Here is a 26,204-nt window from a genome sequence, read left to right on the forward strand (position 1 = left end):
GATTAGGGTTTTCACATACATTGTCTCATTTAATCTTTGCAATAAACAAACAACAAAGTACATCATATGCCCCCCTTTTATTTTCTACCAAATGAGGAAATAGGGTAAGAGGTAGAGATGTACCTTTATGGATCTATAGAGAGATTTATGGCTTTTGTAATGGTCAGAGCACCTAAATCACTAATTAACTTCCTCGCAAATTTATAGGCTGACATAACAAGTGAATAAATGGTTTCACTAGATACTGAGGAATTTTGTTGTTCATAACCTTGTGCCAAAAAAAGAAATGGGAAACCATTAGATCAGAGAGAGTGGCCATCTACCTTCTATTCACCCAGGGAAGATTTTGTAGAAAAAATGGGAACTGGCTACAGTTGATACTATATAAAGAAATACTGACTTTTAAATTTCTCCACTCTCTTTCTTAACAGATTCTCTTTTTTTTTTTTCTGTCCTTAAGGTCTCAAAGTTTTCTCCAGCTGAAAATACAGCTGCCTCATAGAAACACTGCATAAGAAAATTAATAACAATAAACCCCAGAGGAATCAGGGAAGTGGTGATAAGGCTGCTTTATGCTTTCCTTTTACCGAACTGAGAACTTCCTTTAGGCCTCACTTGCTGAATGCTAAGAGGCCAGGGAGGAGCACTAGGGAACATAGGAGAGAGAGAGGATGGCGGGAAGCAGTGAACAGATATGGGAGCAAAGGGAATTTTAAAAAGAGGAAAGGTCTCTGGCCGGGGCTGGCCCAAGGAAAAAATTGAAGGTCAGCAGAGGGGTTTTAACACAACCCTCTCCATCTCCCTCTCTATTCCCTACAGTGTTTTCATCACCCTCAGCTCCTAGCCTCAGCTGCTCTAATTCCCCAGCTGCTCTAATTCCCATCCTCCCATCCACCTGAAACAACAAATGCTCCAGACCAAGAGTTAGTTTTGTGTTTACAGTAGAGCCTCATTTTGCACAAATATAAGTCATGTTCTGATTTTAGAACCTAGTCTTGCCACTAGTTTTCTTTATCCTCAACCACAGACACATCTATTAGCATGTATTAAGGCTATGGAAAAAACCAGACTGGACTATAACCAGCAGGCAAGCTTGAGAATGGACACTACTCCCCATTCTCTTCCAGACAATTAATAGTTACTACAAAGGCAGAATGCTGTAAAGGGCCAGACACCAGCATATACACATTCTTTTTTCTTTGGTCTAGATCAGTGGTAATCAAGTTTCAATATGCTTAATAATTACTGAAGAGTAAATATCACAAAATCATTTACACTATAAATCATAGGTGATTTAAGGGCTTTTTTTTTTTTTTTTCTGAGACAGGGTCTTACTCTGTCACCCAGGCTGGAGTGCAGTGGGCAATCTCGCCTCACTGCAACCTCCACCTGCTGGACTCTAGTAATTCTCGTGCCTCAGCCTCCCAAGTAGCTGGGATTACAGGCATGCACAACCAATCCCTGCTAGTGATTTAAGGGCTTTTAAGTAAAATTTTGTCTCTGCAAAATTTTCATCTAGTTTTGACTTTTAAACATGCCCAGCTGCAAAAGGTCATCTCTACTATAATACATTTTTCTGGAGAGAAAATTATAGCATTTGAAATACTCTCTGAGGAGCCTATAACCACCAAAGATAAGAACAACTCCTCTTCCCATAACAAATCTCATCTGTCTCATGTCTTACTCTCTCAGGAATATCCTATTCCTCTGCTAAACTACTGCAGCTCAACCAATGAACTAATCGGAGTTAAATTTTTCATGTTTCCTATACTTAAACAGCACCTATGCTTTACATAAGACCTCAGTGCCTAAACCAAGGGATAAGGAACTGTGGGAAATTCCAAGCACTTTGGCAGAATCCGGAAGGGAAATACTTGAGTTAGGAAGTCAAACGCGTTTTTAAAACCTCTTTAACCATGCCTTATAGGTAAGGGCTTCCTCATCCTCCAGGAGTTTTGTTCTTGGCGCACGCTGCCGACCTTACTGACAGCTCTCATGCCACAGCTGGTAAGTGACAGTAACAGTGGAATATTTGCCTGACTCTGACGGATCTTTAGGGGAATAAAGTAGAAAGGGGAGCTGAAGAGAAGATACCTGAGAACACTGAAGAAGAGATAAATCTTTGGAGAAGACACTCTTGGGACTGCTACCACCCCAGTTCCCCATTTGTTGAAAGGCAATAGAACAAAATCAGAAAATATTGTAGCTAAACCGAGATCTATCTCATGTACACAGACAAGTACACAGAAATAACAGATGCCAACGTGATCCAGCAGGTCTGGCATACTTTGCCATTAGAAAGTATTGCCCAGTGCCGGCCAGGCGCGGTGGCTCACTCCTGTAATCCCAGCACTTTGGGAGGCCAAGGCGGGCGGATCACGAGGTCAGGAGATCGAGACCATCCTGGCTAACACGGTGAAACCCCGTCTCTACTTAAAAAAAATACAAAAAGATTAGCCAGGCGTGGTGACTGGTGCCTGTAGTCCCAGCTACTAGGGAGGCTGAGGCAGGAGAATGGCGTGAACCCGGGAGACGGAGCTTGCAGTGAGCCGAGATCGCGCCACTGCACTCCAGCCTGGGCAACAGAGCAAGACTCCGTCAAAAAAAAAAAAAAAAGAAAGAAACTATTGCCCAGTGCTCTCTTCAGCAGTACATATACTAAAATTGAAAGTGTTGCCCTTAAGAGGGGCTGGGGCCCAGAGCCACCTTTGGCCAATTCTGGGCAGGAAAAAAAAAATGATAATGGGAGTACCCATTTCAACTGCCACATCAGGAAACCACAAATGTCTACTCTATCAGTCTAGAGAATCCACCAATTCTGTGCCTTTGCGGAACATTTGTAGGTCATACCTAGTTGGGCAACCACTCCCTTCCCTCTACGAGGCAAAAATTCGTACTCTGCCCATCACTGCAGCATAGATAAGTGCATGCGTGGTACACAGAGATACAGAAAGCTGAATACAGTATTTTGCAGAGCTTTGATTGTAGCTGAAAATTTATATGAAAAAGATGGCTAGAGATAATAAACATCTTTGCACTCAAAACGTTGCATCTGAACTTTAGGAACTAGCAAGAAGAAATACAGAGCATTCTATACAATTAGATGAAAACCCATGAAGAAAGTAATCTATCTGCACAGTGAGTCTGTGACATAAATAATGTGAGGTACAGCAGAGTAGACAAGTCAAGCCCTGCATAAAGACCCAAAATAGAAATATTTCCCTTGGTCACCTCTGGCAGAGGATTTTACCAGTTCCTTGGGATGGAGGAATCAAAATAGATTCAAGAATATAGGATTTTAAGTTTGTTACATATTATTGTTATCTTACTCATGCTAACTGTATAGTAAAGTTCATACAATTTTCATTTCATAATATAGATTTGCTAACCATTCATTAATTCTTTTATTTTCTTACTGAAAATCAAAGTTAAAGAATTCCTCCAGGTATATAAAAAGATTTCTGGACTGAGATGAAACTTCACTAAATTTTGCAGTCAAGATTCTGGTATCTAGACAAAAAGGATAGATAAGCAGCAGATGTTCTTATCCTAGCTCTGTGTTTTACAAACAGCAAATGTAATAAATAAAAAGATATATTTTCTCTTCCAGTGATCCATAGATTTGCTGTAATTATTGTAGGCATTTAAGGATGTAATCTTGTAATCTCATGGTCAGGAAGTAGGGTTGCTTTTAGTACAAAGCTACCAGAGCGGGACATAGAATGACTTCCACCCCAGCCTTATAAACATGGCCCTGTATCACCTGAGCTCATGAGTCCCACAGTGCCTGGACCCCCAATGATCTGCTCATCCCCACAGTACCTGCCTTTGGTTCTGAAGCCTCATAACTTTTTTAAAAACACCTCTTGTCAATGTAAGTTTTTCAAACTCTACCCAATAAAGTTTGCTCTATTATTGTAAAATAACAATGGTAAGAAAAAGGAACAATTGTCACACTGATGGACTCAGTGTGATTTCTTGTTCTACCAAACTCTATTGGAACTTTGTGAAATTACTGCTCTTCTCTGGTCCTCAGTTTACTGACTTGTAAAACAAGGGTTTAGAATCCAAAAGATGATCTTTAAGTTGTGCATTTCCAAGGGAATATGAGTGAATGATACTCTTGTCTGTGAAAAATTCATCCATTTAACAACAGGGACATGTACCACTACCACCTGTTAGAATGGCTAAAATCTAAAAACTCTGTTGATACTAACTGCTATCAAGTATTCAGAGCAGCAGAAATTCTCATTCATTGCTGGTGGGAATGAAAAATGGTATAGCCACTTTTAAAGATAGTTCGGCAGTTTCTTATGCAACTAATACAGTCTTAAAAGCTATCATGCTCCTAAGTATTTGCCCAACTGATTTGAAAACATATGTCCACACAAAAACCTGCACACGAATGTTTATAGCAATTCAATTAATATTAACAGTTGCCAAAAACTGGAAGCAATAAAGATGCCCTTCAATAAATGAATGGATAACAAACCTTGCTATATCCATGCAATGGAATACTATTCAGTGATAAAGGGAATGAGTTATCAAGCCACAGAAACATTCATGACTCCTAAGTGCATATTGCTAAGTAAAAACAGCAAGTCTAAAAATGCTACGCAATGTATAATCCCAGGTATATAACATTCTGGAAAAGGTAAAACTATGGAGATGGTAAATAGTTCAGTGGATGCCGTATATTCCAGAAGATAGGTGAGTAGGGCTGAACAGGTGAAGTGTGTTGGATTTTTGGGGGGATGAAACTATCTTGTATGATACTGTAATGATATGTACATGACACCATGCATTCCTCAAACCTTATAGAATATTACAGCTTAAAGTGTCACTGTAAGTTATGCAAATGTTTTAAAAATCATTTAGGAAGTCAGAGGATCCCAGAATTGAATACAGGTATAACAAAGGTCTCTAATATTTTAAATACACTAAATAACCTCACTAAATGGGGTTGGGGATTAGGTGTCGACTCAAATAACTTTGGAAATGAGTATAGTCTGTAAGTCCAAAGATGAAAGTGACTCTGTATACTCTAGTTGACAAAGTTTTTTCCCTCAAGAGTGTGGGTCAATAATTCTGACACCAATATACATGGATATTGGAATTGAGCAATTAAGTAAATGGATGGTGTATGGTAGGTGCCAAGTTTCTTACTGTTGGAGTAAGAGGGTACAGATAAGCAATGGGAGGAGCCTAGAATGATCCATGTGTCGATAGGTTAGAGTTTGAAATATCAGTATAAACTCATGTTTAGATTAATATAGATACAGATAGTTACATATAGAAATGTTTATAGATATGTGCATGTATGTCATTAGGTACACACACATCTGTCTCCTTGCTTTGTCATCTGAGATGGCCTAGAAACCATTATACCCCAGTTGCAACAAGCACAGCTGGTTCCCAGATCTTGGTTTCTAATACCATTCTCCAATAAAAGGAACTAGGGCCCCTTGGCAAAATGGCTGGTTCTAGAACTTGAGCAGAAAATATGCAAGATGAGCCTGGAACACCTTGCAATTACAGAAAGTAAAAAAAGTGCTCAAAACAAAACAAAACCCCACACTGCTGGGGGTATGTCAAAACAAAACAAGAGGCAACTGAAATATCTCCCACAGGCCAAAGCTGGAATAATATGAGCAACAAAATAAATAAAGTAGCATTAGATTCTAAGTTAAAGTATAAAATAAATATTTATGACTACCCACTCATATAAATGACTGAATAAATAAATGAAACCGAAGAAACAAATGTCCTATGCAGAAGAATTCCAAATAATTTATAGATTTTCCACCCTAAAGGAGGGGGAGCACAATATACAACTACTTAAGTGTGGGCTGCACACAGTGACTTTCTTTCAAGAATACAATACAGAAGAGGACAAAACCAAATAACTTCCCAGTGGAGAAGCCTGACAAATATTACCAAGCCAGATCAAGGTTAACATCAACAGTGATAAATCATATTGATACTGTGTACCATTGATATGTTGTAATGAGAATGGCATTTTACCTCTGTGGTCATCCTTTCCAAAACACATCACCCAGTCTAACCACGGGGAAAAAACCCAGACAAATCTCAATTGTGGGATGTTCAGCAAAATATCTGACTTATTCGTTTTTGTTGCTGCAACAGAATGCCTGAGACTGGGTAATTTATAATGAACAGAAATTTATTGACTCACAGTTCTGGAGGCTAGGAAGTCCAAGATCGAGGGGCTGGCATCTGGCCAGGGCCTTCTTGCTGCATCTTCCCCTGGTGGAATAGTGAAGGTCAAGAGAGGGTAAGAGGGGGCCAAGCTCACCCTTTTATAATGGCACCAATCCTACCCATGATGGGGGAGCCCTCATGGCCTAATCACCTCTTAAATATCCCACCTCTTAATACTGCTACAATGGCAATTAAATTTCAACATGAGTTTTGGAAGGGACATTTAAATGGTAGCAATATCTAACTACTGCTCCTAAAAACTATGAGGGTCATCCAAACAGGGAAAATCTGAGAAACTGTCATAGCTAAGAGAAGACATGACTACTAAATATAATGTGATACGCTAGATTGGATCCTGGAACAACAACAAAAAAAAGAACATAAGGTAAAAAAAAACAAAAACAAAAACAAAAACAAAAACTGGCCGGGTGCGGTGGCTCACGCCTGTAATCCCAGCACTTTGGGAGGCCGAGGTGGGCAGATCACAAGGTCAGGAGATCGAGACCCTCTTGGCTAACATGGTGAAACCCCATCTCTACTAAAAAAATACAAAAAAAATTAGCCAGGTGTGGTGGCGGGCGCCTGTAGTCCCAGCTACTCAGGAGGCTGAGGCAGGAGAATGGCGTGAACCTGGGAGGTGGAGCTTGTGGTCAGCCGAGATCAAGCCACGGCACTGCAGCCTGGGCGACAGAGCGAGACTCTGTCTCAAAAGATAAAAACAAAAAACAAAAAACAAAAAACTAAGGAGTGAATACAGTATACAGTCTAGTTAGTAATAATGTATCACCATTGGTTCATTAATTGTGAAAAATGTGACATATGAATGTAAGATAGTTATAATAGGGGAAATTGAGTGTGGGGTATATGGAAAGATGGAACTATTTTCACAATAATTCTGTAGATCTAAAACTGTTCTAAAATAAAAGTTTATTTTAAAAGTTATTCTTTATGCATTGAACAAATGCTGTTATGCTTTTGCATTGTGCTGGGCTGCACTTCATATAAAGCAATGAGTAAAACAAACCTGGCCCATGCCTTCAGGGAGCTTATAGTCTAATTTGAAGCAGTCACATTCAGCAACTAAATAAAATGGAAGGAATGAACCCATGTTGAGGAGTTCATAAAGATGAATGGATGTAAATGCTGAAGTGGTGTCCTCAGACTGATCCCAAATCCTTTACTCTAGGCCTCAGAGCCACAGGCTGCCTTTGAACCCAGCCAGAAAACAAGTTTTGTTGATGACAAAAGAGACTCTGTGGAAGGTGGTGCTGGGTAGGACTGAATCAACGCATTAGAATCAGAAGATGCAAGATCAAATTCAACGCATTAGAATCAGAAGATGAAAGATCAAATTCCATGTTCTGTCTCATGTTTGTCATACCAGTTCTTTGAGCTACAATTTCTTCACCAGTAAAATTTAGCTAACAATACCCACCCCGCAGAATTGGTATGAAGATTAAATGTGATTGTATAAACTACCAAGCACACGTAATGTCCACTTTCAGTGGCTTAGCTGGAACCTCACACAAATCTGTTCATTTATTCCAGAACATGTTCTATTCCAACATGCTCTGTTCTCTTTTCTCAGAAAGTTCACAAACTATAAGTTTTTTGAATATAGTTTCCCCTCTCCCTCTAAATATGCCTCTCTCTCCTTAAGAGCTCTTGTCTCCCACCACCTCACTTCCTTATCAGTAAAAGCCTTGTGTACGATGACGCTGTAACTCAACAGATCTTCCCAAGACAGAAAAATTGTGTTTCTAGTTGCTTTGCTTTCACACAAGGAAACTCAATTTATCTTGTGGAGGGTGAAAGGAAGTTTCATCCAGTTTATTTCTGGAAGCTGGGAATATGCTGTGGAGAAAGAGAAAAAACTAGAGAGAACATTTAAATTTAAAATCTACAAGATTCTATCTCAATTTGTACACCAGTAATTCAGAATTTTTGACAATTCAGAGAGAATTCCCTATGGTTCTATTGAATAAAAATAAAAGCTAGCAACTCCAATGCAATATATTTAGTGGTATATTCTAATTATATTAATTAACTTGATAGAAACAAGCCCATGTTAAATTATATTTAATATATAAAAGCATGCTTTTTAAGTTTTTTTATGTATTGGCTAATTTAGACACAGTCTTTCTGGATACATGATGCTATATTGTATTAGTATTACCAAGCCTGCTGTAACTGAACCCAAGCAGACAAACAAATAACTATGTGTAAAATAATGCTGAAGACAATGTTGTTAGAATAGGAATGAAAGGAGAAAGCAATGCTTAGAACTCCAAGTAAGAGGATGTCCTTGGGTGAACAATAATCAGCAAGTCATAAAAATATATTTAAGTCCAAAATCCAAACATTGTTTAGTGTTTATTTAGTCAGGAAGCTAACATTGCCTGTCTAATCTTAATTTTAGTCTAATTCAGGTGATGATGTCTAGCACCTGCTGAAGAAATGGATGTTTTAATAACTTCACCAGCCCTTGGCAAAGGAAAAATTAAACATTACCTCTGTCTCCCCTTTCTCCATCCTGAAATCTGGCTGAGTTAATGACTATTTATCTAGGTTTGACACCGATAAATTTGGATATTTATCCATAATAGGAGTCTAGAAATAAGCTTTCTATAATGGTAGTATATTCAGAAAAAAAAATCATCTGTATCAAACACTAAAAAGACTACAGAGAAGACTCTGATAGAAATACACATTTTATCACATTTATACATTTATAAATATATATTTTATTCTACCATAAATTTTTATTCATTCAATTACATCATCATTTTTTCTGTATCAAGTTTAGCTTAAATGCTATTTGAAATTCTTTCTTAGAATACTTCCAAAATTACTAAGAAAAGAATTTAAATCAAAAAATATTGCAAACCTATCTCCCATAGAAAAACTGAGACAAAACTCACAATGTCCTTTCGTTTACTTTTTTACTATTAATACACTACATTTTATAGACTTCACATTTTTCAATGCCTTTTCATAACACTACATCATTGATCTGTTTTATAGGTGATAAAATAATTTCAGAGACAATAAGGGTCTGAATTGAAGTCATACAGCAAAAGGTGATGACCCCAGGATCAAACTGCAGGTCTGGCTATGAAGTCCGTGCTATCTGCAACATAACAGCACAGCTGCAAAGAGAGTGATTTATCTAAATAACTTTTTAAATTTACATATTTATAAAATATAAAACAAATCATGAGATTGAGAATTCAACTTTGAAATATCAGAGGGAAATAAAATTACCAATCTGTTCACTCAATCAATGTGGACAACAAATCACATCAGAGAAATGAGTTGAGCTCTCAACATTAATTAATCTGAAAGAGCTTCATTGTGTAGAATAGAACTAGTAATGAAGTGTTGGGGGACAATCTTGGGTATTCTGAAGAAATGAAATGATTCAGAACATTAAAAAGTGACTATATTCAGAGACAAATAGCCCACCCCTTCCTGCTGCACTTGTATCAGTTGAGATTTCTTTTCCTTGGAAGTAATAGACACTATCTTAAGCCTGCTTAAGCAAAACATGGAAATGTATTAAAAGGATCGTATGTCTAGGGCTCATGATACTAAAGACTATTTTTAAGCATTCTTCGCAGGAATCTAAGAAAAAGGGAAGATGCTGGAGGAAAGAAGAGACAGCTCAAAGGAGGACTCAGTGGGTAGAAACAGCTAACAGATCTGTTTCTGAATGCACAGAGATGCTCTCTAAGGATTCCCACTTAAGTAAGGAATCTCGGGCAAATATGGGGATTGGTAAATCACTGCAGCTTTATAAATGAGAGGAAAGGAGTGAGCCAATCTTGGGCATTATGCTAACGTGACTCCATTTCTACCAACAGACTGGTGAGGCCTGAGGACATGGGTTACACAGATACCAGGGGTGTGATACAAAAGAGAGGGGGAGTCCTCCACACACCAGTGGAAAGAACACAACATGAGATTTCTGCAGAAAGCTGCCCGCATCAGTGGTTTTGGCACGATGAGATCGCTTCAATCCTGGGGAAAGCAGGGGGCAGGAGGCAGGAGGGAGCAAAGGCAAGAGCCCTGGGCAGCAGCATCTGCTTCTTTGGCACTGGGATATTTGGCAGCAGACCCTACCCTAGGCAGAAAAGCTGGGGCTGGAAAGAAGTAAAATGATAGTGTCTGGGGGCGGGGATGTTCTGGTGAAATACGCTGAGAATAACTCAGAAGTAATCCGTAAAGATTTTAAAGGAGTCTGGTGTGAACGAGGCAAAGCCAAAGGAATACCATATTTGGACTGCCATTCTGATGCTGTTGGCTTGGGAGACATGCTGTATATATCACTAGATATATGTGAATATCTTTCTATCTCTCTATCTATGGAGTTCTCTGAGTATTGCCTCTTTACCATACTGTGTCATGGTATGGTACTTAATGGTAGGGAAGTTATTTTGTGCATTTGTCTGCCCTTTCCTGAACACCTTCTGACACAATGTAGGAATTCAAATCAAATCTATCTATGAGAGTCCTGATGCCTCACAAACATGTGATCCCTGCCATGTCATTTCTACTTTCACTAAAGGATTTTACCCATGACACTAGTCAAGATGTCAGGAAGTTATACATATGGAAGATAGCAACAAAGATCTTCTGAAGCCCAGAATACATTGATTGGCATTCATTTTAAAAGACATGTCCATGTTATGTAATGCTTACATTCCTAAAAAGTTGATATGTTGCAGTGAAATGTATATAAAGGCAGATGGTATTTAAACACTGATTTAAAAAAAAACTCTGTAGCAGATTAATTTGAAATGAAATAATCACTTCTCATTAATTTTCTTTGTAGATTTGTATTGCCTCCATAGCAGATCTGCAGAAAAGGGTAGAATATAGCAGAGTGAAAAGAACATGGGTTTCAAGCCAAATAGACTAAGAATAGATCTTTATCTACAATTAACTAGCTGTGTGAGCTTAAACACATTTCTTAGACTTTTGAGCTCAGTTTTCTCATCTGTAAAGTAGGGCTATTACTGATCTCACAATTTACTGTGAGGAACCATGTAAAGAACTTGTACATAGTAGATAGACATAGCTAGATACGGATATAGCTGGTACGTTTTAAATTTTTTCTATATATATATATGTTTCTCTCTCTACGTAGATATGGAGAGAAATACTGGGACAAAACTCTCAATGCTCTTTTGTTTACTATTTTTAAAATTAATACTTTACATTTATAGACTATATTTTAATGCCTTTTCATAAAATTATGTCACTGTCTGCTTTATAGGTGATGAAATAATTTCAGAGATACTGAAGAATTAAAGTTATGCAACAAAAAGTGATAGACCCAAGATCAAACTGCAGGTGTCTTGGCTATAAAGTCCCTGCTATCTGCAACATAGGAGACATATATGTATATATCTGTGCATGTGTATACACATGCCCCTACATCTATATCTAGCCATATATATATATATATAAAACACCATTTTTTTTGTTTCTGAAGAGAATGACATTTCTAGAATTTTTAAAGTATATATACAGAAATAAAAGTTAAAAAAAACTATGCAACCCAGTCAAGTCAACCATCAAAAATTCTAATATTCTGGATAATAACTATTAAATTTATACTTTTAACCATTTTTAAATTATACTGAAACTAGTATCTTAACCTACTATTACTGCTTAAGGTTGACAGCCTCACCACAGTTCTAAACGAATAAACGAATGAGATGCAAATTTTTTATATTCAGTCCTTTCATCTCTATGAAAACCCTATATGGTCTGGCTCCGTACCCTCACCCAAATCTCATCTTGAATAGTAATTCGAATTGTAATCCCCAGGTGTCGAGGGAGGGTCCTGGCGGGAGGTGATTGGACCATGTGGGCAGTTTCCCTCATGCTGTTCTTGAGATAGTGAGTAAATTCTCACTATCTGGTTGTTTGATAGTATGAGGCTCTTCCCATTTCATGCTTTCTTTACCTCTCGCCTGCTGCCCTGTAAGACATGACTTGCTTCCCTTTCACCTCCCGCCATGCTTGTAAGTTTCCTGAGGCCCCCCCAGCCAGATGGAGCTGTGAGTCAATTAAACCTCTTTCCTTTATAAATTAGCCAGTCTTGGGGAAGTTCTTTATAGCAGTGTGAAAACGGACTAATACACCAATCAACTGGCCAGTTAGAACCACCAAGGGTACAGAACTGTACTGAGCATATCAGATAAGATTTTATTGAGAGCTTTTCCCCAAGTGGAATTATATAACTAGCTTCCTTCAAAATCACATTTTTTTATCCTCATGTTAATGTTTTAAATTTTGGAAAAGAGTTTGCTCAAAATAGCAATGAATTCCCAGAGTCAACTGCTGATGGCCTTTCCTCTTTTATAAAATATGTAGTTACACAGATGATATAACCATTAGCTTCTGCTTAAGGTTTAATTTTGATATATTTGCAGTTGAAAAATAGGCCCCAAATCTACTCAAAACCAATGCATGTCAATTGCTAAGTTTTTCCCAAGAGAAAATTAGAATAAATTTTGTATGGCAAAATCACTGATTTGCATTCTGTGACCTTAGCTAATTTCTACATTAATGTGGAAGAACTATAGGGAATCATGTCTGGAACATGTCTGTCATTAAGTTTACTAAAAGATTGCTATTTGAGGGCTTAAAGAGGCCAAAACATGAGTTGGAATGACATGTTCCTCAATGTTGGGAACTCTTTGTGTCAAACAAATCTGTCAGAGTGTTTATCACCACATAGGACATCAGTTCTTATTTTTAGATTCTCATTAAACCCAGTAAAACAGGTGTCTGCACAAGCTGAAATTTCATCGATATACTTGTTCTGCATATAGATTGAAATTATATTGCTCCTTATTATTGGTAATGCTTTCCTTAAAAACAGAATCTTAAAAATATTTTAACAACTTGATTTAAAAAGCTCTTTAGTTTCACTGCAACTTAGGTGGTCCAATCCTGTTCTTCCAAATGTAGTTTCATAGAAAAAAAAATCAAACTTTACCAAAATTTTGACGTAGCAGCAGCCAGCGTGCCACCGCTGATCTCAAGTGCTTCAAACCAAATGACAGAATTTGAGATTTATAAATGATCATGTAGCCTATCATATTGCCCAACCTACTTATTTTAATGTGAGCAATTTAAAGCCAAAATCTATCGCTCTCATAGATCTCATAGCACCAAATACCGACATGCCCAGTTTTGTGAGCTATCTCAACTCACAGGGAGATAAACAGTAAAAGCTTTGAGTTTTTTTCCAATAACAAGTACCCCTGTACTCTGTTGAACACATCCCCCCACCAATAGCATTCTTCAGTCTTTACTGTTTTCCAGGCTTGGAAGCAGGATCTCTTAAGGTATCATTTGGCTCCATAACTTTGTAGTCACTTTCAGTTGTTAAAATAGTCACATTTTGGATCTTTAAAACTGAGTGCTGTTCATTTAGCTCCAATCTCAAATTTGATCCAAAGCCTCCTTCTTTTCATCCTAGCACAGGCTAAACTCATTACTCTCAAAACTTGAGAGGAGAGCAAAGAGAGAAAACAGGGTTGTGTCTTCTCTCCTCTTTACCTCTCTCCATCCTGCTTTCTATCCTCCTCTAAACTTGAGGCAGAAAGGAAGGAAAGGCAGAAGAGCCTACATCTCCTCTCCTGTACCTGCCCATGCTGAGGTTTCCACCTCTTTCCTATTGGTGTCCTCTCCTTTCCTGCTTAACATGGGCAGGCCTGCAATCCCTTCAGTGTGGCTAATATCCAAATATCTTTGGAACTCTTCTTGTTTTCTATTTACACTCATTTCCTTGTTGATCTCACCCAATCTGGTGGCCTTTAATAACATCTGTATAGTAAAAACTCCCAATACCCAACTGCCTAATCACCACCTTACTTGCATGCCCAGTAGGCTTCTTAAACTTACTATGTCCACAAAGCCTTCTCCACCTGCCATCTTCCCCTCTCAGCTAATGGCAATTCCATCTTTCTCGTTGATCAGACCAAAATTTAAAGTCACTTTTTTTCCCTCTCTTCCTGTCTTATCCCCATGTTCAATCTTTCTGCAAATTTCATCAATTCTATTCAGACTTGTATCCTCTTCCTGCCATCTCTACTGCTGCCACTCTCATGTCAAACATCACTACCTCTAGCCCAGATTATTCCAATGGTCTTCCAATGGATCTGCTCACAGTCTTTCTCAACGCAGCAACCAGAGTGATCTTATTAAAACACATGTCAGACCAATTTATGCCTTATGATAGCCCATATGCCTTACATGATGTACTTCATTCCCTATTATATCTTTCGCTGCATCATATGCTACATCCCTCCTTGCTCACTCCACATCAAGTACAATCAAGTACCCTGATTTCCTCAGCAAACACTACAGTCATATGTTTGTTTGTTTGTTTGTTTTTAATTCAGCTATAATTCACATAAAATGGGCAAATCTTAAGTGCTAAGTTTGTAGTTTTGAGAGTTCTATAGGCCCATGTAACCACCATCCATTTCAAGATAGAGAACAATATTCTGTCACCTCAGGTTCTTTTCCAGTCAATTCCAATTCATCCTTATACATAACTACAATTTTAATTTCTGTTACCCTAGATTCTCTTTGCCTGTTTTTAGACTTAATACAAATGTAATCAAATAGTATATATTATTTTATGTCTAGCTTTTTCTTACTTAACATAATCTTTTTGAGATTCGTTCATGTCATAGTATGTATTCATAGTTTTTCTTTTCTTTCAATTAATGACTAGTATTCCATGGTATGAATATATTACAGTTCATTTACCCATGGGGCTAATATGAACAAAGATGCTATGAACATAGTGTACAAGTTTTCGTGTAGACATACATTTTTATTTCTCTTGGGTAAATACCAAGGATTGAGATTATTGGGCACGGGCTAAATGTATGTTTAACTTTATAAAGAAACTGTGCCTTCTGCTCTTTGCATTTGCTGTTCCCCTTACCTGGAATGTTCTTCCTCTAGGTATCTCATGGATAACTCCTTGGCTTTCTTGTCTTTGCCAAAAGTCACCTTCTCAATGAGCTCTACCCTATGTAATCCAACTCCATCCTCCACCTCAACCCTAGCACTCTCACTATTTCCAGATTTTCCCATAGCACTCTTCACCCTTTGGCATGCTATATAATAATGAATTATTATTTATTGATTTTTTTCTCCCACCAGAATGAAGGAAAAAGCTTTTTAAAAAAAATCTCTGCTGTGCATTAATAAGTCAACATTGCCTAGAACAGTGCCTGACACTTAAGTAGAAAGTCATAAATAATTGCTAAATGGAAGGAAAGAAGGAAAAAAGGAAGAAAGGAAGGAAGGAAGGGAGGGAGGGAGGGAAGGAGGGAAGGAGGGAGGGAGGGAGGGAGGGGCCAAGAGGCAATGAATGTCTGGGGTGTCTCTCAGAATGCCAGGTCATAGCTGCTCTGTGGAACTTCTCAGGTCTCCAAAGCTCCAGAGTTAGTGTCCAATTGTTCCTAGTGAATTTTAGCACTCACTCTTGTCCCAAGTGTGCTATCTGTGGGCTTTCCAACCTGTGCCTCTTTAGCACATGCAAGGTGTTCTCTTATGTAAAAAGCCTCTGTATTTTGACATGGAGTTACTAAAATGTCTCTTCCATCAGAAGTTAATCTGCTTGGCTTCTGCTTTAGTGTGTCTAGATATGCCTATCTGGTCTCCCTTTGCTCCTCCTCGAAACACACACCACCCAATTGTGAAGGGAGTTTCAAGCTTCTTTCCATGTCCCATAAGCAGCACTCAAACCCAAACCCCACCCCTCCTCCATTTCCTCAGACTTTGAAGGCGTTCATATGCTCTATTTCCAGAATTCCTCCAGCTGAATAGATTCATGGCTTGTGGTTTTGTTTTTTTCAAAGCATTTACTACATAGAAGTAGCTATTATTTACTACATAATCTGGCAGAAAATTCTAGAAAGCTACATTTCTTTTGCCCTCTAATACAAGCCCTCACTAATAGAACGGCAAAACTGGGATTGCTATTTACTTATTAAGTCTTCTTCCTTTGAGAAAATCAAAAAGAAGTAATGGGCATGTGTGGGGGCAGGAGCTATTTGAGAACTCACTATTCTTTCCACTCAGTTCTGCTGTGACCTTGAAACTACTCTAAAAAAAAGATAAGATTATTAATTTAAAAAAAAAGGAGTTGCGATCGCTCTGCCTTAAAGATAACAGTGAATTCATGTTAAAATCACTGCCCATACATTTTCCTACTGGTCCACTAAAGTAAATGTGAACTCATTCAGAGTTTAAGCCAATTCTCTCATCAAGTAAGTCAATGTTTATTACAGTTTAACAGTGCTGCTTGTCTCAGCAGTCTTAAAGTGATTATATCAGTGCCTGTTTTGGTCAGGGTATAGCCAGGAAAATGCAATTTACTTTAAGTATTTACAACAGAGGATACATAATACAGGAAGTTGGTTCCACAGATGATAAAGGAGCCGAGAAGCCAAATGAAACGGTGAGAGGAAACCCTTAGCAACACCAGGGAACCACTCCTCTCCCTGGGCTGGCTAGATAAAGGGAGACAGCAAAGTCACTAGAGTCCAGGTGTCAGGGTTACTCAGCAGAAGCCAGTTTCAAGGCAGGCCTGTCAGACGGAGCTAGTGCCATGGAAAATATACAACCTAGCCAGAGACAACACCAAAAATATATAATTAAAGAGAAATTCCCTGGTACCTTCATTTCTGTCACCGCTCAGTCTGCTGCAGGTCTTTCCACTGGCCACACACAGCCTGAAGCCCACTGACACATAAGCCTGGGAACAGCCTACAGGGATCAGCCCTTCAAGCAGGGGAACAGCAAGGAATAGATCTGAGGCAGCAATCAGCACTGTGGCAAACTAGAATAAACACACAGAGCAGAATTTGAAAAACGTTCAAAAATTTCTATCAGAGTAGATGATTCTCTGTATGGTGCTATTTCAGAACATTTCAAAATACATGTATTAGCCTAAGGAAGGGTTAATGGCTTATGCTCTATTAGGTTCAGAGAGAGAAAGAAAGAGAGAGAGAGAGAGAAAGGAAGGAAGGAGGCAAGGAAGGAAGGTAGACAGGAAGGAAGGAAAAGAGAGAAAGAAAGAGAGGGAGGGAGGGAAGAAGGGAGGAAGGGAGGAAGGAAGGTAGGAGAGAAAGAAAGAAAGAAAGAGAAAGAAAGAAAGAGAAAGAAGATTAATTTACTTAATGGTAAACATTATTAAAATAAATACTCAAGCAAAGCTTGAAAAAGGGAGTCTTGTTTAATTCCATCCCACCGCAATCCTATTCTCTCACCCTCCACAGAGACTAGTGGTAGTGAAGTGGAGAAAGGAGGTTAGAAGTTTCCATGTTATTTCTGGCTATTTCAGTTGCAGCATAGAAAAAAAAAAACACTAACAGTAATAGTTCAGATCTTATCTTGATACTAATCTTGATGATTTGTGTATTTTTAAAGACATGAAACCTGTAAATATAATTGGGAGGTAAAGTTTCTTTTTCTTCTATTTGACATCATAAAGTTATTTTAACAAAAAGAAAATTTAGTCTAAAAAAAGATTGTGCTCCTAAATTCAAGTGTTCATCTACTTCTTAAGTCTATAATTTACTAGGCACAATGTTGTGACAAGACTAACAATTAGATCATTGTTGCATAAGCGCTATGATAACTTCATGGGCAGTAGAGAGTGCCCAGGGTTTTGGTTCTAAGACATGAGTCTTAGTACCACCGGGAGTACTTTTCTGGCTGTGTATCTTTGGACAAACAACTTGACGACTCTGAGCCTCCAGTCATTTTAAATAAAACAGCTACAGTCATGGTACCACTCCACGAAGCCATTGTGATGATTTAACGAAGTAAAATTTGGTGACCACTATGGCACAAACGCTTGGCTTCTGTTGTTTTCCTATTTTATTTTGGGGACCCAAGAATAAGCCTTCCTTTTAGCCAATGAAGAAACACCAAACACAAACATTATGTAGTCAGAAGCAACCCTAAAATAGCTACTATATAATTAACCCAGTCTTGAGAAGTGAAAACAATTACAGGATTAGAGAAGGAAAAACACAGACAATTTTCTATGCCATCTCAAATGCAGCAGCTGAAAGAAGACCCATCAAACTCACTTATGGCACCCAGCTGCGTTACTGCATCTTTACAACCCTAAGGATTCCAGATGCGTGGGGTTCACCTGGGTCTAGGGAGCCCTTAAACGAGCTAACCAATGATTTCCTACAAAACAGTGGACTAAATGATCAGAAGAAGAAACGAAAATCACCTGGACAGTTTCGCCTTAAAATAATTGACAGAAGGGGTGGGGAAAGATAAGTTTTATAAGTAGTTTCTTGCCGCAGTTTTCTTATTCAAATGCCTCCTGGCAGGCAGTTTTTCCACCCAGTTCTGGTTTTAGTTGAGTTGCTATGTTTTCCTCTCTAGTTCAGACCCTGAGAATGATCTATTGCAAATCCACCCACTCTTCTTCCCAGAGAATCCTTTTATTCATAAAACTACTTTTTCTTTTTTCCATGAAACTACCTCCATGTTAGCCCTTTGGAGGAATTTAGTGAAGAATTTATCTTCCAACAAATATTTGTTGAAGGCCTACAGCATGCCATGCAGGCACCCTTCTAAGCACTCTGGGCACACCAAGGAACGGAGGAAGTCTCTGTCCTCATGGAGCTTATATTCTAGTGAGGGAGACAGACAATGAACAAGAAACATAAACAAGAAGTAGATGGTACAGTGTGCTAGAAAGTGATAAGTATTATGGCTTAAAACAACGAACCACGGAGCAGTTCCAGGAGTGCTGAGTCGGCGGCATTGGTGAGAGAAGTAAAAAGTTCCTCGTGTCCTCCCAGCTGTCAGCATTCCAAAGAGTTAGATTTCTGTGAAGGCACACAGCCCTTTTCCTGAAACAAGGTTTCATACCGGCAAGTAATGACTTTGTTTCTTTCCCATTCAAACAAGTAATGAAATTTTACATAGCAATTTTTACTCTTTTAATTTCCGGATCTGATTGTGTGGAACTACATATTAGGATACCCTGGTTTCTATATCCATTATATTTCATTAAGGCTAGTTTAGCTTCTCTATCTCCAAGTCCTCAATCTTTCCATCTTCCCTTCACAAATAGGATAATTACCAGCTCATGTCCTTTGACGTCAGAACAGTGCAACCACTCTCTGTGTTTTAGCAATTCAGTTGTAAGACTTTCATTTGATTCCCTGGACCTCATTTGAACTTCCATGGGTACAATCCTATCTTAATAAAACACATACTGACTCTGGGAAAAACTGTAAAGCAAGTAAAAATGGGGAGGGAGCTGCTCCACAATTCATTTCTGAGGCTCTTAGCTCATTTATTACAGAAATTTCTTTCTCTTTCCTTCCTCTTGATAGTGCTTAAGTAGTCCCCTGACCTGCACTGCATATCCCCCCTACTCAAAGCTAATACCATAGGTGACATTACCTTGAGGAATTTCTGTATAACCAAAAAAACAGTGTTTCATCATAATTAATTCGCACACAGTTAATTAATACAAGAGAATTTTTTTATTTTTAGCAGGGAAGTGAGTTTCTGGCTTCATCTTAGCCAGCTTTTTATCTCCAGGGCTTAATACATGTTAGTACACATATACATTTAATGGATGAATGAATGGAAGAGAAATATTAATATATGAATATGTAATCCTGACAGAGGGAAGGAAACAATATCTATTTTGTATTTAATTGGTTGAAAATAGTATTGGGACCATATTTCTCCCAGGACCTTCTGCTTCATCCCCCTCTTCATGCATCCTTTTCTTTCACAGTGCTCTGTTTGTCTTTTTGTCTGCCTGTCTCTGCCACTGGACTCTAGGATCCTTGAGATGTTAGATATGTTTAGCGGTTTTATCTCCTGTCACTAATATTTGGGTTGGGGGAACACTTATTTCCCCACTACTTGTTTCCAGCCAGACAGGAGCAGGAATTTCTATTCTCCTCCTCAAAAGAGAAAAGCATGAGAGGAGCTTGTGATGTCTCTCTAGGTGCTGCCTCACTCCGCTCCAAGTGGCTTACTTCATTGGAAAATGTGGGAGAAGAAACTGTCATACTCAGCTCATCACATCTGCCTCTCCTTTTGGACCTGGCCTGCCTGCAGGACACCCATATTCTCTGCAACTATCATGGGGTAAATGTATGGAAGGGGCTGGAGAGTGAAGGGGTTGTACTGCTCTTCTAGGGCCTAGAAGAGGTGGGTGGGTAGATGAGTCTGCCTAATCCAGTAGTAAAGTCTTAGGTGGCCCATTGAGGATGCCATTTTTGGAATGATGGCACTGAGGCCTGGAGTGCTTATATAACTTTGCCAGAGTCACAATGAGCAAGTGACTTTGCTTAGATTTGAACCTAAGCACCTTGATTATAAACCCAAACTCTTGAACACAATGTCCTATTTCTGTTTTGTTGTTTGTTTGTTTTGTTTTAATTATTTCCACATTCTCTAATCAACCTTACCAAAAAAGCTGTTTTACATCTCTGTCAGATTCCTGCATCTACTCTTGAATGCAACAGCTAGCACAGGGCCGGCCTGGCTCATAATATGCATTCAAAAATGGGTGACTTTAATGAAGTGATATTATCAGAGTCCTTGTGATGCTTGAATGAAAAAGTGAAGAATGAGCTAGATCACGGCAAGGTCACTCCGATGCTTGAAAAAATGTAGAGTCAGTTCTCATCCCAAAACTCCAGGAGTCATTAATTTCTTTGATACTTTAGAGAATAGAATCAGGCGAGGGTGAGTTGAAAATGTCTAACATTGACTCTTTGTTTCCTGTCTCCACTATACCATTCATGTGTGTAACCTGAGCTGGGGTACATCCCAGCAATACTTGATATCTTTATCCTAGGAATTTCTTCTGAAAGTGTAAACTCCACTTGAGCAAGATCATCTTAGGAAAAAATAAAAATAGAAAAAGAAGAAATAGGGCATTGTGTTCAGGAGTATGGGTTCTATAACCAAAGTGCTTAGGTTCAAATCTCAGCAAAGTCACTTGCTCATTGTGGCTTTGGCAAAGCTATATAAGCACTCCAGGCCTCAGTGCCATCATTCCAAAAAAGTAAAGACATGTCTTAGAACAGTTATGCAGATTATATAAAGCAATCTATATAAAGTATTTAATGTAATAAATAATATATAGGTGCTTGATAAGTGCTGGTGCCCTTATATAAGATTGATAATTTTATTACCTTCTTCTCTTAGAGAGTACCAACACATGTAAGGCTGCCCAGGATGCTGAAAAATCCTGCACTACAGAAATGCATTCAACCTTGTTCAATGCAGAACCTCTCAGATGAATTTCACCAAAAGCTCTTTTTTAAGGGGTTTTAAAATTATTCTTAACATCAAGACGAACACTTTGGGCCACACTACCACAGGTCTGTGAATTTAGCTGAGGGCAACTCACACCCCTAGTGGCCATCAAGCCCTAAAGGAAGATGCAATTCAGAAATATACCCCCATTTGGCTGGTGGGTCACTTCTGAAGTCTGAGTCCGGCTTCCCTTCACCATCTGTCTTTTAATGTCCAGTACTAAGCACAGGCCTTAGTTAATCGAACATGCAAAGTGGCACCCACAGGCAATGGTCTCAGTATATATTTTGACTCATCATCCAAAGAAATCAGAGATGAAAGCAACATCTAATGGCTGAGAATACATAAATAGCCATTTCCACTCACTTTCAATTACCCTGCAGAGGAATCTGGTCACAGATGAGCTCAGTAAATTCACAATATGTTATCCTCAATAGCTAAGCTGAGCAAAATCGCCCAATTTGTTAGAACATTAATCCTCTAAAAGCCTGCCAACCCTAATCATTTTATGGCTTCACATTGCTTAATGGTAAAGATAAGAGGATCCCCAGGGATGCCCAGGTGTGACCTTCAGTGAGTCAAGTGCAGACAGTCTCCTGAGAATGTAGATGGATATTGTATGGCCCAAATATCCAGCCTATAGCTAGTGTGGTCAGTGTTCTAACTCTCCTCTGCACTATGTGCCTTTCACAGTCATCCTGGAGGAATTTCCAGTCCTTTGAAACTGGGGATTACAATGTATTTATTTCTGAATCCCCAATGATTGGCATAATATCAGATACATGGAAGTCACACATTTAACAAATATTTGTTAAATGAAAAATCAAATAAGTGATAGTAGGCAGTTACCTTCAGCAAATACACTCACCATACATATGTACATACATAAAGGATGGGGTTCTTTTTTATATTTCTCAATCTGAAGTGGGAGGTGAAGTCTCTCTTTGCTTGATTCTACCTGTGAGGGGAATAGTTCTGAAGTGCTGATACCTTAAGAGCACAACTGGCAGAATTGTGGAAAGCACCATAATCTACAGGTTTAAATCTTAGATCTGTCTCTTAGTAGCTGTGTGACTTTGGGCAAGCTAGTTATTCTTTCTGTGTCTCAATGACCAAACTGTCAGATAGGAGTGATAATCAAGGTTGTCATGAGATAGGAATAAATTATATGCAGCTATGCATCACATAACAATGCTTCTGCCGACAACAGACTGCATATACAATTATGGTCCCATAAGATTATAATGGAGCTGCCCTATACAGATGTACCATTATTTTATCTCTTGCGCTGTATTTTTACTGTATTTTTTCTATGTTTAGGTATGTCTAGATACACAAATGCTTACCATTATGTTACAATTGCCTACAGCATTCAGTTTAGCAGCATGCTGTACAGGTTTGTAGCCAAGCAGCAACAATAGGCTGGACCATCATATAGCCTAGATGTGCAGTAGGCTATTACTATCTAGGTTTGTGTAAGTATACTCTGTGATATTCACATAATGATAAATGTGCCTAATAATCCATTTCTCAAAGGACATTTCCATCATTAAATGATGCATAACTATATATATAAAATATATATGTGTGTGCACACACACAAATATCTGTATGCAGCATGTGTCTTTATATATGACATATACATCATATATATATATATATGAAAGAAATGTGTAGTACACAATGAACACAATATAAGCCTGGGCTATTACTGTTGAAAGGTTGGGAGTAGAACACTAAGGAGTTTATGCACCCTTGCTCCCATGTAAATTGTTCTTTCTTTCTTTCTTTCTTTCTTTTTTTTTTTTTTTTTTTGAGACAGAGTTTCACCTTTGTTGCCCATGCTGGAGTGCAATGGCATGATCTCAGCTCACTGCAACCTCTGCCTCCCAGGTTCAAGTGATTCTCCTGCCTCAGCCTCCCAAGTAGCTGGGACCACAGGCATGCGCCACCACACCCAGCTAACTTTTGTGTTTTTAGTAGAGATGGGGTTTCACCATGTTGCTCAGGCTGGTCTCGAACTCGCGACCTCAGGTGACCTGCCTGCCTCGGCCTCCCAAAGTACTGGGATTACAGGCATGAGCCACTGCACCCAGCCTAAATTGTTCTTTCTTAATGCTTTGTTCCCTTTTGGTATCTCTTAAAACTCACTTCTCACAATGTAAATGCAGCATGAGGAGCTAAAATCCTGATAAGGGATAGCATATATGTGTCTGGCCTTTCCCTCTACTCAGATTTCTCTGGGACCTATAGAAGGGTTGTCTGGTCAAGAATATTAGTTACCACATGACAGACTTTTGCACTTTTGCCTTCCCTTTTCTTCATCCTGGGGATATCTCATCACATCACCCACTGCTCAAAGGGCATGATAAATTCTAGCCAGGCAAAGCCCCCATCGCTGTACCAAAGGAGCTATATTCTCCTCCTAACCTAAATAGTGAATCAGTGTAACATAAACTTATATGACTAGTAAAATGGTTGCTGCTAGCTGACCAGCGGTCCTGTCAGGGAGTCATGCATTGTCGTGGTCTTTCAAATCAACTTAAGGTATGAATTATACACAATAAAGTGCACCTATTTCTTATATTTATAGGTGAATGAGATTTGACAAATGTATAACCTCTATAACTACCACAGTCATCAATACATTTTCATCATCCCAAAAAGTTCCCTTGTCCCCTTGGTAGCAAATTATCCCCACCCTAGTCCCCAAGCAACCACTTATCTGTCACTTTAGTTGAGTTTTGTCTTTGCTAAAATTTCATACGTTTGCTTTTGTGTATTTTCTTTCATTCAGTTTATTTTTGAGTCATTTATGCTGTTACATGTTTAAGTACTTTGCTCTTTTTTATTGCTAAGTAGTAATCCAGTGTGTGAACATACTATAATTTGTTTATTTATCAACCTAGTCATAGACATTTGAGTTGTTTGCTTTTTTTTTTTTTGGCTGTTATGAATAAAGCTGCTATGAACATTCATGTAAAATTTTTTATGTGGACATATGCTTTCTTTCTCCTGTGTAGATTCCTAAACAGCGTTGCTGGTCCTATGGTAATTGTATTTTAACTTTATAAGAATATGCCAGACTGTTTTCCAAAGTGTTCTATCATTTTATATTCTCATAACTAATTTATGAGTTACAGTAGCTCCACATTTTGTAAATACTTCGTATTGTCAATCTCTTTAATTTTAGTAATTCTAGTGAATCCGTGATTGTATCTCATTGTGGTTTTTTTTTTTTTTTTTTTTTTTTTTGAGACGGAGTCTTGCTCTGTCGCCCAGGCTGGAGTGCAGTGGCGCGATCTCGGCTCACTGCAAGCTCCGCCTCCTGAGTTCACGCCATTCTCCCACCTCAGCCTCCCGAGTAGCTGGGACTACAGGCGCCCGCTACCACGCCCCGCTAATTTTTTTGTATTTTTAGTAGAGACGGGGTTTCACCGTGTTAGCCAGTATGTTCTCGATCTCCTGACCTCGTGATCCGCCCGCCTCGGCCTCCCAAAGTGCTGGGATTACAGGCGTGAGCCACCGCGCCAGGCCCTCATTGTGTTTTAATTTGCACTCCCTGATGATTAGTGATGTTCAGCATCTTTTCATGTGCTTATTGGCCATTTGTATATCTTCTTTCATGGTGAATCTGTTGAAATCTTTTGCCCATTTTCTACTTGGGATTTTTTTATCTTCTCATTGAATTCTAAGGTTCTTTTATGTTTATATACAAATCCTTTGTCAGATATACTTTGAAAATATTTTCTCCCAGTTTGTATTTGCCTTTTCATTCTCTTAATGGTCTTATAAGCAGAATATTTTAATTATGATAAAGTTCTATTTTTCCATTTTTTCTTCATATTCCATGCTTTCTATGTGCCTAAGACATCCATGCCAACGGAAAGTCACAAATATTTTCTGATATTTTTCCTCAAAAAATGTCATAGGTTTAGCATTATGTTTAGGCTTATAAGCCATGTCAAATTACTATGTGAAAAGAGTACCAAGTAAGGTGTTGTGTGGTGTTCATTTTTTTTAATGGATAACCCAGTTGTTCTAGCATCATTTGTGGAAAATACTGCGTGAAAGGCAATTCTACACAAAAGCACACACACACAATCTTCTGTTCATTTATTTATTTGTCTATCCTTACATGAATATTACATTGTGTTTATTATTTTAGCTTTTATAAATTTTAAAAGAAGGTAGTATAAATCCTCCAATATTGTTCTTGTTTTTCAAAATTGTTTTCGTCATTCTACGTTCTTTGCATTTCCATATAAATTTTTGAATCAATTGACAATTCTAAGAAAAAAAAATCATGCTGCAACTGAGGTAAAACTCTACATCAAGTTAGGGGGAATTGACATCTTAACAATATGGAGTGATCCAATCAGTGAACATGGTATATCTTACCATTTATTTGGCATTCTTTCATTTCTCTAAGCAAGGTTTTGTAGTTTTAAGGTTTTACGGTGTACATTCTTAATACCTTTTGTTAAATTTATCTCTAATTATTTTATCTTTTATGGTAGGCTAAATGCAATCACTTTTATTGCATTTTCAGTGATTCATTGCTAGTACATACAAATACTTTTTTTGTCTGTTGCTTTGTATCCCGTGACCTTGATAAA

Source organism: Gorilla gorilla, chromosome 9 (assembly GCF_029281585.2).
Source record: "Gorilla gorilla gorilla isolate KB3781 chromosome 9, NHGRI_mGorGor1-v2.1_pri, whole genome shotgun sequence".
NCBI lineage: Eukaryota > Metazoa > Chordata > Mammalia > Primates > Hominidae > Gorilla > Gorilla gorilla.